This window comes from Myxine glutinosa, chromosome 10 (genome assembly GCF_964187855.1).
Source record: "Myxine glutinosa chromosome 10, kmMyxGlut1.1, whole genome shotgun sequence".
Taxonomy (NCBI): domain Eukaryota; kingdom Metazoa; phylum Chordata; class Myxini; order Myxiniformes; family Myxinidae; genus Myxine; species Myxine glutinosa.
In genome coordinates, this window is record NC_136270.1 from 135,153,148 (window position 1) to 135,171,930 (window position 18,783).

The following is an 18,783-nucleotide window of genomic DNA, read 5'->3' on the forward strand; positions in this document are numbered from 1 at the left end:
GCTCTCGGGGCCTGAGGACGGGTATTGTCTGCAGACTTTGTTACAAGGAAGATGCAGATTATCTGCAGTTTCTCCACCTCTTCATCTGAGATGTGTGAGGGGAAATGTCATTGAAAGAGGGAAGAGTGAAGGTGGGGTCTTCGCATACGCGACCAATTTGAGTGTAGGGTGAAGTGCCACAAAGGTAGTCTTAATTTGTAATGCAAGAGATCTCGCGAGATCTTGTCGGGGAGGTCACGGTTTTTGGAAGCTGTCCACGATTTTTCACGCACGCTCGAAGTTATGTAATTGTTCACAATTGTATTTTTGTCGAGACTGTATTTATCTTACGTGTGTGTACCTATAGTGTGTCCCTAGGAAGATTGTCGGTGTTAATCTTTCATACCTGTATAAAAAAGTCGAGTATTTCATGCCACGTTATTTGCGGCCTAGTTCTTTAAACTTCCTACCTGGAGGCTTTGTTTTCTCTCAGCGGTCGATTGTGGTCCATCTACTCTCGTTCTCTCAGTTTTTTCCCAGTCTTTTCACCCCATACTTCCTTGTTTAAAATCTTAACAAAAAAAAACCAAAAAAACAAAAACATTTCCTTCTTTGTTCTTTTCGTTCGTTCATTCTTTGACCACGTGTTTCACCGCCATTTCACCCCCATTCTCACCCCATTCCCCAGATCGTTTTCACTGTTCAATTTAAAAGTGCTTAAACTTTCCTTCCACCTTTTGCCCTGTTCATGTGACTCGTGGTTGTCCCTCTAGACCCTCTCCCCGTTGGTATTTTTGTGAATATAAGATTGTTCTTCACGGTTCTGTTTAAATATGTTTAAACCTCCCCCTTCAGTGTTTTATTCAGTGGTATATTACAACATGCTGTTTTTCTTCCTTTTTAAAAGGCTCCTTTCAATTTCCTCTTCAACTCATTCCACTTCAAAAAACAATTCAATCTCTTATAATTCTTTCTCACTACATGCTCTAAATTCACATTCATTCCACCCCTCCTCCATCGTTCTTAAACGGATCGCTAACTTGAAAATCACAATAAACCCAATTTGTCATAATTGTTCATCTTTCATTAATCATCCACTTTCTAAACTCCCCCCTTGCCCCTCCCCTCCAAATCTCCCCCCTTTCCCCTCCCCTCCTAAACTCCCATCCTGCCCCTCCCCTCCTAAACTCCCCCCTCGCCCCTCCCCTTCAAAACTCACACCCAACCCCTCCCCTTCAAATCTCCCCCCCCCCCCCGACCATCCCTCTCCAATTCTTCCTCCTCCCTCCTCCTCCTCAAAGCTGCCTCCTCCCCACTTCGTCTCCCTTCTATCTCATACCTCCACCTCCCCCAACCTTCTACTTCCCTCTGCCCCCCCCTCAAACAACCCCTCACTGTGCCTCATCCCATCACCATCAAACCTTTCGTCGTCCTCAGCCTTCCCTTTCTTGTAACTTCTGTAATCTCTGACACACTATCAACTGCTCTTCCTACCTCCCCCTCTCATCCTTCATTTGACCCTACCCCTCCCCTCCCCTGTCCTGCACCCGATGCTCCCCCTCTCTCCTCATTAACGGTATGGACCTCAAACATCCGGGGCCTTCGCTCAAACATGATTGATCTCTCCATACAGGTTGCTTCTGACAAACCAGACGTAATCTGCTTAACAGAAACTTTCCTCTTTCAAGATGTCTATGATTCCTTAATATCTCTTTCTGGTTACTCCCTCCTCCGGTATGATAGACTTGAGCCTCGTCCTGGAGGTGGGGTTGCTATCTTTATCAAAAACTCTCTTCCTCACTCTCCTTGCAATGCCCTCTCTCCACCCCACCCTCAGGAGTACCTCTGGCTAAGGCTTCCTCTCCGCTCCCACCTTTTGTTCATATGTGTGTTGTACTGTCCTCCAAACAGTGATGACTCCATTTACATTTCGCTGTCTGACAACATGGACCAACTTCTTTCAACTCATCCAAACTCTCTCTTCCTCATATGTGGCGACTTCAACTGTCATCATGCCAGCTGGTTGGGTGTGGGTACCTCTCTCAGCCATGGCACCTCAGCAAAGGACTTCTGCGACTCATTGGGACTGACACAATCTGTCAATTTACCGACGCAGATCTCAGTCATTGGAGTATCTTCTCTTCTAGACTTGGTTATGACTAACTTCCCTGCAAATGTCTGCTGCTCTTCTTATGCTCCAATCGGTTCTTCTGATCATGTGCTTGTTAAAGTGGACATCTCTCTGGCCATTCTCAGAGAGCCTCCTCAGCACCGACGAGTCTGGCATTTCACTCAGGCTGACTGGCACGGTCTGCAAGCAGCCATCAATCATCTGGACTGGTCTCCCATCTCTACTGGCTGTGACATCAATTCTTCCTGGGAATTCTTCCAAAGCAAACTGCTCTCTCTCATGCACAGATTTATCCCATCTCGTCTTCAGTTGTCTTACCCTTCCTCCCATCCATGGTACACTGAATCTTGTGGTGAGGCAGTCGCCCTGAAACAACTTGCCTTTGCCTCTTGGAAGGCAAATCCAACTGAAGGCAAGCTCAGTTCCTTCCACCAAGCTCGGAACAAGTGTGTGTCTACCCTCAGGAGTGCCAGGAAGCACTATCTCTCCACACTCAAAAATGAACTCTCAAACCTGTCTCCCTCCTCCAAATCCTGGTGGCATCTGGTCAAATCCGTTTCTGGTGTTTGTTCCCCCTCCATCCCCTCCCTTACCTCAAATGGCTACACAGTTGACACCGCACTTGACAAAGCCGAATGCCTCAACTCTGTGTTCGCCTCAAAATCTTGTGTCCCAAATCTCTCTCTGCTCCCACCTTACCCAGTCGAACCCAACTGCTCTTGGACTCTGTGTCCTTCTCTCCTGACAAGGTGGAGAAGTTTTTGTCAAACCTTGACTGATTCTGCAACTGGACCAGACGGCATCAGGCCAATGGTCCTACAATCCTGCTCTGCCGTTCTATCTCACCCTCTCTCTGTTCTTTTCACACTCTCTTTTGCTCAAGGTCATCTGCCAGCATCTTGGAAATCAGCAAACATCACCGCTTTACACAAAAAGGTGCAAAAACAGATCCTTGCAACTCCAGACCAATCAGCCTGCTCCCAATTATCAGCAAAGTCATGGAATCCATCATTGCTACAGATTTCAAATCCTCCCTCTTCTCCAATGGCTTGATCTCTGATCATCAATTTGGATTCAGACCAGGTCATTCTACTCTGGACATTTGCTTCTGCTGTCTCAACAATGGATGGAGGTCCTCAATGCCAAACAAGAAATCAGAGCTGTCTCCCTTGACATATCACATGCCTTCGATACGGTCTGGCACCCAGCTCTGCACACCAAACTCTCCTCCTATGGTATCCATGGAAATCTCCACGCATGGCTTGCGGACTTCCTCTCTGGTCGTAGTCAACGTGTGGCCCTGAATGGATTTTCTCATCTCCCCTCCCTGTTCTGGCTGGAGTTCCCCAACGCAGTGTTCTGGGCCCTGTGCTATTTCTGGTCTTCATCAATGATCTCTCCGACTCTCTGGAAAATCCTCTCTATCTCTTTGCTGATGACTCCACTCTCTGCCGCTCCATTCCTCATCCCTCAGATCGGCAGTCTGCAGCCTCCTCACTCTCTGCAGACCTGGACAAAATCACAGACTGGTCAAACAAGTGGAACATGTCTTTCAATCCTGACAAATCCCACACTCTTACGATGTCTCTCTGAAAAGACTGACTGGAAAACCCTCCCATCTACTTTCTCAATACTCCTCTCCAAGAAGTTCTGTCGCTCAAGCTTTTGGGTCTCACTATCTGCCATGATCTTTCTTGGGAAAACCACATTTCAAAGCTGGCCTCTAAAGCCAGTCGCCGACTGGGCATCCTCTGTCGTGCCAAGTCCTTCCTTGGCACACCTGAGCTTCTCACCACATACAAGGCTTTCATCCACAGCTCAATGGAATACTGTTCCCCCCTCTGGGCTGGTGCTCCTGCCTCACACCTAGCTCGGGTTCACGCTGTTGAAACCAAAGCTTTCAGAATCATTGGAATCTCCTGCGATGAAGCTAACTCCGAGGGCCTTTCACTCACTCACCGCAGACAGGTTGGTGGTCTTTCTGTCTTCTTCCGACTCCTCTCCGGCCTTGCTCCCCCAGCTCTCTCTGTGCTCTGTCCCCCAAATATTCCTACAGGACGCACAATATCTTATGATTAAGGCCAGCAACCCTCTTATGGTTAAACTGCCAAAATATAGGCTCTCTGCCCACCTTCACTCTTTCATTCCCCTTTTCTCCCGCCTCCAGAACAAACTCCCCCCACTCCCTTCAATCCCACTCCTTCCTCCAGGTCTTTAATACAGCTGTTCACCACCATCTCTTATCTTCCCCCATCCAAAACCTTGATCTTTTCTACCCTTGCTAATTCACCCCAGATACACCTTTTTTGAAATTCCACCTTCTTTTCTGGAAGTCCTTGCAGTGTCCATATGTTTTATACCTCTCCTACCTCCCCCCAAGCCCTCTCCCTCCCACAGTTCTCTCGATGTCCCTGCTCTCAAATGTTGTGTTTGTATCCTTCCCCCTCTCTCCCCATCTTGTCTACCACTCCCCTTATTTTGTGTTTTATGTGTCGGTTTGACTTTTTGTGTGATTAATGTTAGCTCTTTCACGAGCCTCGATCTCGTATTCAACAAAAAACAAAAACAAAAAAGAGTGGGGGCTGTCAGTGCCATCAAAGGATAATTAAGAGGCAGGACTCGATATTTGGTGAGGCAACTATGCAAGTATAGGTTAGGAGTCATTTATTTATTACATACACATGGAGAGGGAGCTGTGGTTCTGACTCATGGATATGATGTGATTGGGGCAGGGGAGTGGTGTTGTGGTGTCGGAACATCAGCATCAACATTTGCTATTTATAGATGATCCCTTGTTAGAATTTACTTCTTAGATCTGTCCACAATCAAACACAGTGAATGCAATTCTGAGACGATGATATTTTGACTGAACTATTCTCCATTCCGAACACCTGCTGGATATGTTATAAACTTGTACCTTTTGAAGCAAGGGCAGAATTCGGTCCTCCTCACTTGTTAACATCTTTGCTATACAGCTTCTGGGAGCATCATTGTCCGGGCCTGCGTGGATTCAATGCTTACAATGTAGGTGAGGAAGAAACTTGCAACCTGTTCAGGGTTTAGGCGATAACGCGCTTATTCTTCGTACAAGACACCGAAACACCGTAGGATCTTTAATGCCCACCGACAGCCAATGTTGGCGGATGGATCCTTTCACTTTGTTGTGTTGATGAATGGCCCTCACATTGATACATTGCTCTGAATGTAAAACACCTGGCTGGTAGTTTATAGTTTCACCGAGATTTGAGCGCAGGGAGGATAGCTTAGATGTGAGTATGCATACCTGTTGGCCAGGGATGGGTAACCCAAACAATCAGCCAGGGATCAGCATCAAAAAGGAGTTAACATATTTTGTGTACGACCCCTAACAGGACAGAGACACACCCCGATTTGTAATGCAATACGTGTTTAGTGATGTTTACAAACCTTTGACATATTCTATTTCCTCACGCTTTACACATTCTCCCTCTCTCGCTCTCGGATGCCATTGTGCTTATCTGTTCTGTCATCTCCTTCAATACTCTCGGATGTTTATCCGACCCCAAAGCTTTATCTTATTTTGCCAACTCTTCAAGAAAGACACCAACTGAAGAAATGATGCCAGGAGACGGGACAACAAGGTTACCGTCCATTTGGGGCTTGGCGTAACCTGTTAAGCACCAATAGGATAGTTTATGGTCGTTTCGGGAATAAAACGCAGATTAGATGGCTTACAGGTTAGTTTGCACACTGGCTTTAAAAAAATGACAGGACTGAATCAATCAGACTGGTGTAGGTTCTGCAAGGTAGAAACAGGAAGCATGAGTCACCTCCTATCGGGATGTAAAAAACTCATGTCAGAACAGCTGTAAACCCAAAGGCACAACAAAGTATGTAGAGTCATTCACTTGCACAATTGCAGAAATTTCAACATCCCATTTGCAGAAAACTCATGGAAACATGAACCAAAAGCAATCATGGAAAACAAGGACACAATGCTGTCATATGACATGATGATCCCATCGAGCGTGAACATAGGAAACATAGCATTGCGACCGGATATCGTACTGAGGTACAAAAAAGAAAAGACGCCATTGCAAGGAAAAAGGGGTTTCGATTGATCAGGATCGGGAGCAGCACATATGTCTTTGAAGAGCGACACATTGCAGAACCCCTCTCCATGCTATTCTGCCATCCCATGGAGCATTCAATATGGATTTTATCAACTGAAAGCCGATAACAGTATGTTTACCACCATGGAAAATGTGGTGCAGCTGTCGTTTCGATCACGAGCCTATCGTCGGAGTAACAGAGGATTATTTATCTTGTCCGCGGACAGAGCTTTCATAGATACCGGTATCCCATATTACCCACTGCTCAGTCATTGTGTAGTACGTCAACAGCACATGGAAATGCGGGACGTGACCGGAAAATGCGAACCCAGCGGTCGCACTGGCTCGCAGTGTTTAAAGGTTACCTTTGACCGACGGCCTGAAATCCATTTACTTTGTTACACTTTTGAAAACAGTATTAAATGAAACGCTGCGGGTTGGCATCGTTGTTTGACTTTGACATTGTGAGGCCTGAGGCTGGGGTCTGAGGAGGCCGACAAACAACGAAGGTCAGAGGCTGAGGGAGGTATGCGATGGAAGGAGATTGATGGTTTGCTTGCTAGTGGGATGTCCTTGGCAGGGTTGAAGGGAAACTCAAAGCAGAGAAAATCTGAAAGTTAGGCTTTGTACAAAGACAGGCCTGGTGAAAGACCTGGCGTGAACTTTGGGGAGGGCTTAGGAGGGGACCAGGCCGCATCGTGATTGGTCCTGATTTGAAGGCAAAAGTGCGGTTAAGCGGTTTGTCATGAGGATGAGTTCCATGTGGTGTTATGTCACAAGGATCAAGAGGATGATCCACCGGCTAAATACCTAGAAAGATTCAATATTTATTGATTGCGATAACATCGTAGGACTCTCAATGTAGCCGAGATGAATGCTGGGTTTGAATCCCGACCCAGCTATAAATTGCCATCCAGGTGTTTCACATGCTGGGCGAGCCATCGGTATGTGTGCCGCCACCGGAAGGATGTTTAAGCCAGAGGACCCGTCTGCTAACACTGGTCTTGGATGGACTTTAAAGATCCATTTATTTATAACCGATGTAACAGCTCATGTGCTGGTTGCTTCATTTTTTTAGGGTAAGGGTATGTCACTGTCGCAGACGCTCCCATAGATTCGTGCACAAATTTCCAACTCCACCACTACCCACATGGTCATTCTTTATGTCCTTGTGAATGAGAGCAGAATCTGTTTTATCAACACCGGCTCTTTATTATGGATACCGGCAGTTGTTTTGTTGTTGTTGTTAGATGTGTAAGAGCGGGCATCTGTCAATGTCTCTCTGGTAAGATTACACATACAAACTCACCATGCACCATGCTGGTCTATAGGATCATTGGAGAAACTTCCTGGACAAGTCTCTCTCTCACCCTGTCTCTCTGATTGGACCATCTGGTGAGCCCTACCATCTACTTTCTGAACAATTCTCTTTAAGAGGTTTCAGTCACATAAGTTTTGGGTCTCGCTGTCACCCATGATCTTTCTTGGGCAAACCACATATTTAAGTTGGCCTTCAAAGCCAGCCACCGACCGGGCTTCCTCCATCGCACACCTGAGCTCCTATCCACCTGCAAAGATTTCATCCGCAGCTTAATGGAGTACTGCTCTCCCCTCTGGGCTGGCTCCCCTGCCTCACATCCTGCTCAACTTCATGGAGTACTGCTCTCCCCTCTGGGCTGGCTCCCCTGCCTCACATCCTGCTCAACTTCATGGAGTACTGCTCTCCCCTCTGGGCTGGCTCCCCTGCCTCACATCTTGCTCACCTTCATGGAGTACTGCTCTCCCCTCTGGGCTGGATCACCTGTTTCACATCTTGCTCAGCTTGATGGAGTACTGCTCTCCCCTGTGGGCTGGATCCCCTGTTTCACATCTTGCTCACCTTTATGGAATACTGCTCTTCCCTCTGGGCTGGTGCTCCTGCCTCACATCTTCTTCCTCAGCTTCACCTGTGGAAACAAAGGCCTTCAAAATCATTGGGATCTCTCACAATGAAGCTGCATCTATGGGCCTATCACTTCCCCAATGCAGACAGGTTGGTGGTCTCTCTGTTTTCGAACATCTCATTCCTGGTCTTGCATCCTCTTCCTTTTCCATGCTTTTCTTTTTACCTTCGCCACCAAAGGTGGATGGAGGTTATGTTTTCACCCGTATGTTTCTCTGTGAGCATGATACCTCAAAAAGTTGTGGATGGATTCGGACGAAATGTGGTGATGATGTTGGGCATGCGACAAGGACGAAATTTGGTGGTGAGGCTGGGCGTATGACAAGGACGAAATTTGGTGGTGAGGTTGGGCGTGTGACAAGGACGAAATTTGGTGGTGAGGTTGGGCATATGACAAGGACGAAATTTGGTGGTGAGGTTGGGCGTGTGACAAGGACGAAATTTGGTGGTGAGGTTGGGCGTGCGACAAGGACGAAATTTGGTGGTGAGGTTGGGCATATGACAAGGACGAAATTTGGTGGTGAGGTTGGGCGTGCGACAACGACGAAATTTGGTGGTGAGGTTGGGCGTATGACAAGGACGAAATTTGGTGGTGAGGTTGGGCGTGTGACAAGGACGAAATGTGGTGGTGAGGTTGGGCGTATGACAAGGACGAAATTTGGTGGTGAGGTTGGGCGTGTGACAAGGACGAAATTTGGTGGTGAGGTTGGGCATATGACAAGGACGAAATTTGGTGGTGAGGTTGGGCGTGCGACAAGGACGAAATTTGGTGGTGAGGTTGGGCGTGCGACAAGGACGAAATTTGGTGGTGAGGTTGGGCGTGCGACAAGGACGAAATGCTTCGATTTTGGTGAAGATTCGAATACAGATCTGGATATGGGAATTCTTTCAAGTGATTCTTCACCATTGAGAGATGGGGGGAAAACCCTATAGATAGCAAGATATCTCAAAACGTTATGTACGAGTTATGACAAAACTATGTGGATGAGTTGTTATGTTGGTGAGAAGGACAATTTATTAGATTTTGGTTCAGGTCCGAATTCAGATCTGGCTTATCAGTGGGATACAAAAGGTAAAAACTGTTCAACATGGCAGAGTTATACTCTCCACCGAGTGCTGTTCTCGTTCTCTCTGTTCTAGTTCCTCTATCTACAGGCTTCGACTCTATTTACCAAAAATATTTTTCGAGATGGGGACTTAGGATTCTACACTGGTATCCGTATGTTTTTGAGACTAACAGGACAACTTTGAGCCAACTATTCAAATATTTTGAAGGGTGAACGGCAGCGGGAAGGGGCAGATGGGGAAGGGAAGGGGGAAGGGGGAGACGGTGAAGGGCAGAGGGAAGGGGGAAACGGTGAAGGGCAGAGGGAAGGGGGGACGGGGGACGGTGAAGGGCAGAGGGAAGGGGGAAACAGTGAAGGGCAGAGGGAAGGGGGGGTACGGTGAAGGGCAGAGGGAAGGGGGAAACGGTGAAGGGCAGAGGGAAGGGGGGGGGGCGGTGAAGGGCAGAGGGAAGGGGGAGACGGTGAAGGGCAGAGGGAAGGGGGGACGGGGACGGTGAAGGGCAGAGGGAAGGGGGAGACGGTGAAGGACAGCGGGAAGGGGGGATGGTGAAGGGCAGAGGGAAGGAGGGGGGACGGTGAAGGTCAGAAGGAAGGGGGGGGGGACGGTGAAGGGCAGAGGGAAGGTGGGGACGGTGAAGGGCAGAGGGAAGGGGGGGGTCGGTGAAGGGCAGTGTGAGGGGGAGATGGAGAGAGTGAACAGCAGTGTGAGAGGGAGATGGACAGAGTGAAGGGCAGTGGGAGAGAGTGAAGAGCAGTGGGAGAGAGTGAAGGGCAGTGGGAGAGAGTGAAGGGCAGTGGGAGAGAGTGAAGGGAAGTGGGAGGGGGAGAGAGTCAATAGAAGTGGGAGGGGGAGAGAGTGAAGGAAGTGGGGGAGGGTGAAGGGAAGGAGGGGTGAGTGAAAGGTAGGAGGCGAGAGTGAAGGGAAGGAGGGGAGAGTGAAGGGAAGGGGAGAGAAGGGAGAGACATAATCTATTTTCATCATTCTTACCCATTCCCAGCACCTTACATTTGTTTATGTTGAATTGCATCTGCCAATATTTTGCCCAATCTCTCAAAGTATCGAGACTTTCCTCAAACTGATCATCACCCTCTCTGATATCTACCTACATTACCTCCAAGCTTTGTGTCATCTGCAAATTTGTAAAGTCAGGTGTTAACCCCACTATCCCAATCATTAATGTAAATTATGAATAATAATGGTCCTAGAACTAGGTTTAACAAATACGAAGACAAAGACTGACAAAGTTACAATATTAGAACTTTGGAACAGCACGGCAAGACTACTGCTGTACGAAGATAAATACAAATACCATACGGTACTCTTTATGGAGCGTTGCTGCTGCCAAAGCAGTTTCTTAGCACAGGTTGTGGTGGGTGGTTTGCTCGTGCTCGGTGGTTTGTTTGTGACGGGTTTTTTGCTTGTGATGGATGTTTTTTTGTGACGGGTGTGTTTCTTGTGATGGGTGTTTTGCTTGTGCCTGGAGGTTTGCTTGTGCCGGGAGGTTTGCTTGTGCCTGGAGGTTTGCTTGTGCCGTGTGGTTTGCTTGTGCCGGGTGGTTTGCTTGTGCCGGGAGGTTTGCTTGTGCCGGGAGGTTTGCTTGTGCCGTGTGGTTTGATTCTGCTGGCTGGTTTGCTTGTGCCGGGTGGTTTGCTTGTGCCGTGTGGTTTGCTTGTGCCGGGTGGTTTGCTTGTGCCGGGTGGTTTGCTTGTGCCGGGTGGTTTGCTTGTGCCGGGAGGTTTGCTTGTGCCGGGAGGTTTGCTTGTGCCGGGAGGTTTGCTTGTGCCGGGAGGTTTGCTTGTGCCGGGAGGTTTGTTTGTGCCGGGTGGTTTGCTTGTGCTGGGTGGTTTGATTGTGTCAGGTGGTTTGATTCTGCTGGCTGGTTTGCTTGTGCTGGGTGGTTTGCTTGTGCTCAGAGGTTTGCTTGTGACCGGTGTTTTGCTTGTGATGGGTGGTTTGTTTGTGGCGGGTGTTTTGCTTGTGGCGGGTGTTTTGCTTGTGATGGGTGGTTTGCTTGCGCTTGGTGTTTTGCTTGTGCTCAGTGGTTTGCTTGTGCGGGAGGATTGCTTGTGCCAGGAGGTTTGCTTGTGCCAGGTGGTTTGCTTGTGCCACGTGGTTTGCTTGTGCTGGGTGGTTTGCTTGTGCCGGCTGGTTTGCTTGTACTCAGTGGTTTGCTTCTGCCGGCTGATTTGCTTGTGCTCGGTGGTTTGCTTGTGCCGGCTGGTTTGCTTGTGCTGGCTGGTTTGCTTGTGCTTGGTGGTTTGTTTGTGATGGACGTTTTGTTTGTGCTGGCTGGTTTGTTTCTGCTCGGTGGTTTGCTTGTGACAGGTGGTTTGTTTGTGCCCGCTGGTTTGCTTCTGCTCTGTGGATTGCTTGTGACAGGCGGTTTGCTTCTACTCGGTGGTTTGCCTGTGATGGGTGGTTTCTTGTGCAGGATGGTTTGCTTGTGCCGGCTGGTTTGCTTGTGCTCGGTGGTTTGCTTGTGCAGGGTGGTTTGCTTGTTGCAGCTGGTTTGCTTGTGCTTGGTGGTTTGCTTGTGACGGACGTTTTGTTTGTGCAGGCTGGTTTGCTTCTGCTTGGTGGTTTGCTTCTGCTCAGTGGTTTGTTTATGATGGGCGGTTTGCTTCTGCTCGGTGGTTTGCTTGTGATGGGTGGTTTGCTTGTGCTTGGTGGTTTGCTTGTGACAGGTGGTTTGCTTCTGCTCGGTGGTTTGCTGGTGATGGGCGGTTTGCTGCTGCTCGGTGGTTTGCTTGTGATGGGTGGTTTGCTTCTGCTCGGTGGTTTGCTTGTGATGGGTGGTTTGCTTCTGCTCAGGGGTTTGCTTGTGACAGGTGGTTTGCTTGTGCTCGGTGGTTTGCTTGTGATGGGCGGTTTGCTTCTGCTCGGTGGTTTGCTTGTGATGGGCGGTTCGCTTCTGCTCAGTGGTTTGCCTGTGATGAGTGGTTTGCTTCTGCTCAGTGGTTTGCTTGTAATGGGTGGTTTGCTTCTGCTCAGTGGTTTGCTTGTGATGGGTGGTTTGCTTGTGCTTGGTGGTTTGCTTGTGATGGGCTGTTTGTTTCTGCTCGGTGGTTTGTTTGTGATGGGCTGTTTGCTTGTGCTCGGTGGTTTGCTTGTGCAGGGTGGTTTGCTTGTTGCAGCTGGTTTGCTTGTGCTTGGTGGTTTGCTTGTGACGGACGTTTTGTTTGTGCAGGCTGGTTTGCTTCTGCTCGGTGGTTTGCTTGTGATGGGTGGTTTGCTTGTGCTTGGTGGTTTGCTTGTGACATGTGGTCTGCTTCTGCTCGGTGGTTTGCTGGTGATGGGCTGTTTGCTTCTGCTCGGTGGTTTGCTTTTGATGGGCGGTTTGCTTCTGCTCGGTGGTTTGCTTGTGATGGGCTGTTTGCTTCTGCTCAGTGGTTTGCTTTTGATGGGCTGTTTGCTTCTGCTCGGTGGTTTGTTTGTGATGGGCGGTTTGCTTCTATGCGGTGGTTTGCTTGTGATGGGTGGTTTGCTTCTGCTCGGTGGTTTGCTTGTGATGGGCGGTTTGCTTCTGCTCGGTGGTTTGCCTGTTATGGACGGTTTGCTTCTGCTCAGTGGTTTGTTTGTGATGGGTGGTTTGCTTCTGCTCGGTGGTTTGCTTGTGATGGGTGGTTTGCTTCTGCTCGGTGGTTTGCTTGTGATGGGTGGTTTGCTTCTGCTCGGTGGTTTGCTTGTGATGGGTGGTTTGCTTCTGCTCGGTGGTTTGTTTGTGATGGGCGGTTTGCTTCTGCTCGGTGGTTTGCTTGTGATGGGCGGTTGGCTTCTGCTCGGTGGTTTGCTTGTGATGGGTGGTTTGCTTCTGCTCGGTGGTTTGCTTGTGATGGGTGGTTGGCTTCTGCTCGGTGGTTTGCATGTGATGGGTGGTTTGCTTCTGCTCGGTGGTTTGCTTGTGATGGGTGGTTTGCTTCTGCTCGGTGGTTTGCTTGTGATGGGCGGTTTGCTTCTGCTCGGTGGTTTGCTTGTGATGGGCGGTTTGCTTCTGCTCGGTGGTTTGCTTGTGATGGGCGGTTTGCTTCTGCTCGGTGGTTTGCTTGTGATGGGCGGTTGGCTTCTGCTCGGTGGTTTGCCTGTTATGGACGGTTTGCTTCTGCTCGGTGGTTTGCTTGTGATGGGCGGTTTGCTTCTGCTCGGTGGTTTGCTTGTGATGGGCGGTTTGCTTCTGCTCGGTGGTTTGCTTGTGATGGGTGGTTTGCTTCTGCTCAGTGGTTTGCTTGTGATGGGCGGTTTGCTTCTGTTCGGTGGTTTGCTTGTGATGGGCAGTTTGCTTCTGCTCGGTGGTTTGCTTGTGATGGGTGGTTTGCTTCTGCTCGGTGGCTTGCTTGTGATGGGCGGTTTGCTTCTGTTCGGTGGTTTGCTTGTGATGGGCGGTTTGCTTCTGCTCGGTGGTTTGCTTGTGATGGGCGGTTGGCTTCTGCTCGGTGGTTTGCCTGTTATGGACGGTTTGCTTCTGCTCGGTGGTTTGCTTGTGATGGGCGGTTTGCTTGTGCTCGGTGGTTTGCTTGTGATGGGCGGTTTGCTTCTGCTCGGTGGTTTGCTTGTGATGGGTGGTTTGCTTCTGCTCGGTGGTTTGCTTGTGATGGGCGGTTTGCTTCTGTTCGGTGGTTTGCTTGTGATGGGTGGTTTGCTTCTGCTCGGTGGTTTGCTTGTGATGGGCGGTTGGCTTCTGCTCGGTGGTTTGCTTGTGATGGGCGGTTTGCTTCTGTTCGGTGGTTTGCTTGTGATGGGTGGTTTGCTTCTGCTCGGTGGTTTGCTTGTGATGGGCGGTTTGCTTCTGCTCGGTGGTTTGCTTGTGATGGGTGGTTTGCTTCTGCTCGGTGGTTTGCTTGTGATGGGCGGTTGGCTTCTGCTCGGTGGTTTGCTTGTGATGGGCGGTTTGCTTCTGCTCGGTGGTTTGCTTGTGATGGGCGGTTGGCTTCTGCTCGGTGGTATGCTTGTGATGGGCGGTTTGCTTCTGCTCGGTGGTTTGCTTGTGATGGGTGGTTTGCTTCTGCTCGGTGGTTTGCTTGTGATGGGCGGTTTGCTTCTGCTCGGTGGTTTGCTTGTGATGGGTGGTTTGCTTCTGCTCGGTGGTTTGCTTGTGATGGGTGGTTTGCTTCTGCTCGGTGGTTTGCTTGTGATGGGCGGTCTGCTTCTGCTCGGTGGGTTGTCATTTTCTTCCCAGCAGTCGGCCAGGGCAGGAATGTGTAATTTGTTCAGTATGCTAGTGATAACTCGCGTACACTTAGTGAAGTACATCGTGGGATATATAATGTCCATCAGTTAATGCTGACAGACAGGTCACCCAGCATAACCTCCATTCGAGGAGACGGAGTACTTCGTGATGCGACACCCTCGCTGCGAAGCACTGATCGGACAGTTTATAGTCGGGTCATTAATCAAACCCAGACGAGACCCTCAAAGGTAATTGCACAATCCTGGCGTACTGATGAAGTTCTGCTCATAACAGCCCCTATCTCATAACAGCCCCTATCTCATAACAGCCCCTATCTCATAACAGCCCCTATCTCATAACATGCCACTAATCTCTAACTTCACTTGACTCTTTACAATTAATTTCCCACGACCTGTGTTTGCCCCAACATTCCCCCCAACTCACTTCTCCCACTCTGCCATCATCAAACTCATCCAGATTCTTTTCTACCACCTCGTTCTTTACACCCTCACTCGTAATCTACATTTTTTTCTTTTCTGTTTTTCCAATAACATGCTATTTAAAAAAAAAAAATATCCCACATGTTCTGTCCGTTGCTCAACATTTCAGCAATAAGTCCATACAAACCATGCACAGGTGCTCATTTAAAAATACAGTACTGTAACTATCAAAACACTTCTCACAAAAACAATGTAAACGTTACCCACGCCGTGTTCAAGTGCTGCATATACAACATTGAACTTCAATTTAAATAAAATAAATATACGAGTACAGATACATTCAAAGTACACCGCCCCGATCCCCACCTGCCAAATAAATAAATAACATATTCTCCAGCGCATGGCATTGCAGGGGAGCATTCGGCGCCAGGCGATACCGCTCTGCAGCACATACACACGGTATTGGGAGAGAGGGAGGGGTGTACAATAATTGATTGATTCTTTTCGTAATTAAAATAAATAAATAATAATCGTAAAATAATAAATTCCTTCATCGATTGGCTGATAGCATACCTAAACCACCAGTGTTTCATCCAAAGCTGCAACTTTTTGAAAAATAAAATTGAGTAATTAATTAATCGAAAAAGTTAAATAATTAATCGATTAATTGATTAATTAGTAAATAATTAATAGATTAATTGATTAATCAATAAATCAAAAATATCCGTTAAAGCCACATCACTTGGCCACTCTCGAGTCCAAATACCAGCTTCGTCGCGCAAAAGGTGCATGAGATATTGCCCAGATGAGAAAGAGAATAAATAAATGATTAATAATGAAAATAAGTAAATAGTAATCATAAATTTTTTTAATTATTAATCAACTGGCTCATAGAATACCTAAACCACCACCGTTTCATTCAAATTTGTAACTTTTGAAAATTAAGCAATTAAATAATTAATCGAATAATTAAAAAATTAATTGATTAATTGATTAATGAATAAATCAAAAATAGCCTTTACAGCCAAATCACTGTCATTGTCATGTCCAAATATCGGCTTCATAACTCAAAATGTGCCTGAGATAATGCCCAGATGAGAAAGGAAATAAATAAGTTCTTAATAAATCGATAATAATCAAGTAATTAATCAATTAATTGATTGATTAAAAAAAATTAAAATCCCGTTTTTGCCATAGCACGTGCTCACTATTGTGCCGAAATTTCAGTTTCTTTACTCGAAGGATGTCTGAGATATCGTCCGGACAAACAAACTAGAACGGCACTCAGTAGAGAGCATACCTCCGCCAGGTGAACAGTTTACGTTTTGTATCCCATAGTGGACCAAAAGATCATAATACAGAATCACATTTAATCCAAATCATCCGTCCATAACTTTTTGAGCCATCCTGCTGTATATCGTTTTGGCCCAATCACCCAATGGTGAAGAATCACTTTTAAAATGATACTAGCCTGATCCGGATATTCACCAAAATGGAATCGTTTCTTCCTTGTCACACACACAACCTCTCAACCAGGTTTCGACCAAATCCGTCCACAACTTTTTGAGATATCCTGCTATATGTTGGTTTTAGCCAAATCACTCAATGGTGAAGATTCACTTTAAAAATGGTGAAGAATCACTTACCTGGTGCTTGGATGGTGTGCCTTTAACCCTGCATGCACTGACCGGCAAATTATCCCTTACTAGGGCATGCCCGTACTATATATAAGCTAGGACGTGCCCGTACGTGGGTGCCCGTTCCTTGCCAAAAAAAAAAAAAAAATTTGTGTAGGGGTGTGTGTGTGTAAACATCCTAGGGCGTGCCCGTACGTGGGTGCAAAAAAACATGCGTGCAAACAACAACAAAAAAAAACTTTGAAACCACGTGGCAGTAACGACCACAGAACCCCCCCCCTCTATTTACATGAATGGTTTGGTCCATTCGCAACGACCACAGAACCCCCCCCCCTCTATTTACATGCAATGGTTTGGTCCATTCGCAACGCCAAAGCGAACGGCGAACGGCTAAATCGCCATAGCTCGGTAAGTACTTGTCCGATTAATTACAAACCTTGAAAAGGCACATCCTCGGGTCCCCAGCAATATACCTGGCAAGTTTAAAGTATATCGGACCCGTGGTTGTCGAGAAACAGCGGTCACAGACAAACACACAGACACACAGACACACAGACACACAGACACACAGACACACAGAGATTACTGGAATTATAGATAGATGAGTGGAGGATCTGTGTTTTCCCTCCCAACGCATAAAGACATACAAACCCAAAATAAAGGGAAGGGGACTAAGATAATGGTCTGCTATAAAATAACGATTCTAAGGGACCTGTATGGTGGTTGCCATTACTTTTTAGTGGTTTCCCAAAACCACAACTATATATATATATATATATATATATATATATATATATATATATATATATATATATATATATATATATAAAAATATATATATATATATATATTGTTGCGGTTTTGAGAGTGTACATATAACATCATTAAAGGTTAAAGGTTTGCCCCCTAGTTAGTCCACAAGCAATACGTAGACCCATTTAGGATATTAGTTATGTCATAGTCTGTGTGAGTATAAGGCCATTCCCCTTTCATTTTGCCTCCACCCTCCAAATCTACCTCGTTGGGCAGAATCCATCCCACGCCCCATTTTCGCAATTGCACCTCGCATTAGGATGCTCCCTAGTCAAATGACACGAGGTAGGCCTGAGAGAGGGAGGAGCGCGGGGTCGGAGAGTGGCGGCGTCGAGGGTGAAGTGGTGGAGACAGCAGCAGGAAGGGCCACCAGCCAATCAGGGCTCGGGTGACATGGCGTGACAGGGCATGGTAAGGGCGTGCCTATAAAAGCCCATGCAAAAAGCCCTTGAGAGGACTTCTGCCGGAGAGGCGCTTTGTAAAAGGACTCGCATGTTTTGGCTTGCGTAAAAGGGCTCACTGGGGAAGGCTGGCTTTGTGAAGAGGACTTGAGGAGGACTTCTGCGGGAGAGGCGCTTTGTAAAAGGACTCGCATGTTTGGGCTTGCGTAAAAGGGCTTGCTGGGGAAGGCTGGCTTTGTGAAGAGGACTTGAGGAGGACTTCTGGTGGAGAGCAGTGTGTAAAGGTCTGGGAGGAATTGCGCCTTGCATACGAACTTGTATTGGGAGCGCCTATGAACTTGTATTGGGAGCGCATATAGCGCCGGTCCAGTTATTACGTACGCGACCGTGGCCGCAAGTAACCGCCCAGCCAGCCTTACCTTTCGCCCCGCATTTAATCCCGTGTGCGCCAACGACCCGCGGGGAGCTTCTGCTGCCCTGACCATCTTCTTCGCGGCGCAAGTCGGGGACCGGAGGGAACTGCCTGGACGCCATCCCTGGACCATCGCCCCATTCGTCTACAACCCCGTGTGAGTGTGTCTGAGTGTGAAACGGGCCCGTTCTCCTGGGATAAGTATAAGACTGTATAAGGCTGCACTGTGTGTTCTTCTTCGTGGTACTGGACATAGTGTAATAAACCATCTGTTCTTCCTGTCTTTCCTGATTCGATCGTATCAGTGATTTCCTCCATTGGGTAAGCGTGGCACGATAGGAACCGCTTGGATCGGGATCTAGTCCTTGATAACGATCGGGTCACGGTTCGCTACCGCTCGGCGTTTCCACCTATAACCGTGATTCGGGCGGGGCTTATTTCCTTGCTTCCTAGGCGGCGTTGGTACTTAGGCAATAGGAATTCGGCCTACAACCCTATTTAATGCCATCCGGAAGGAACGTCATAGCCCCGGATCCCGTCGGCTAGTCAAGGACAAGGGAACTAACCCCCCCTTGGTAAAGGGGAGAAGGCCGACCAGGAGATCCGCAACAATATATATATATATATATATATATATATATATATATATATATATATATAATTATATATATATATATATATATATATATATATATATATATATAT

At 47.6% G+C, this 18,783-nt stretch overlaps 1 protein-coding gene across 4 annotated transcripts in view; it reads left to right on the forward strand.

Annotated features, from left to right (window-relative positions):
* Positions 1-18,783, forward strand: part of LOC137433744 (protein NDRG3) — a 119,899-nt gene that overhangs the window by 18,656 nt on the left and 82,460 nt on the right. The window lies entirely within an intron of this gene.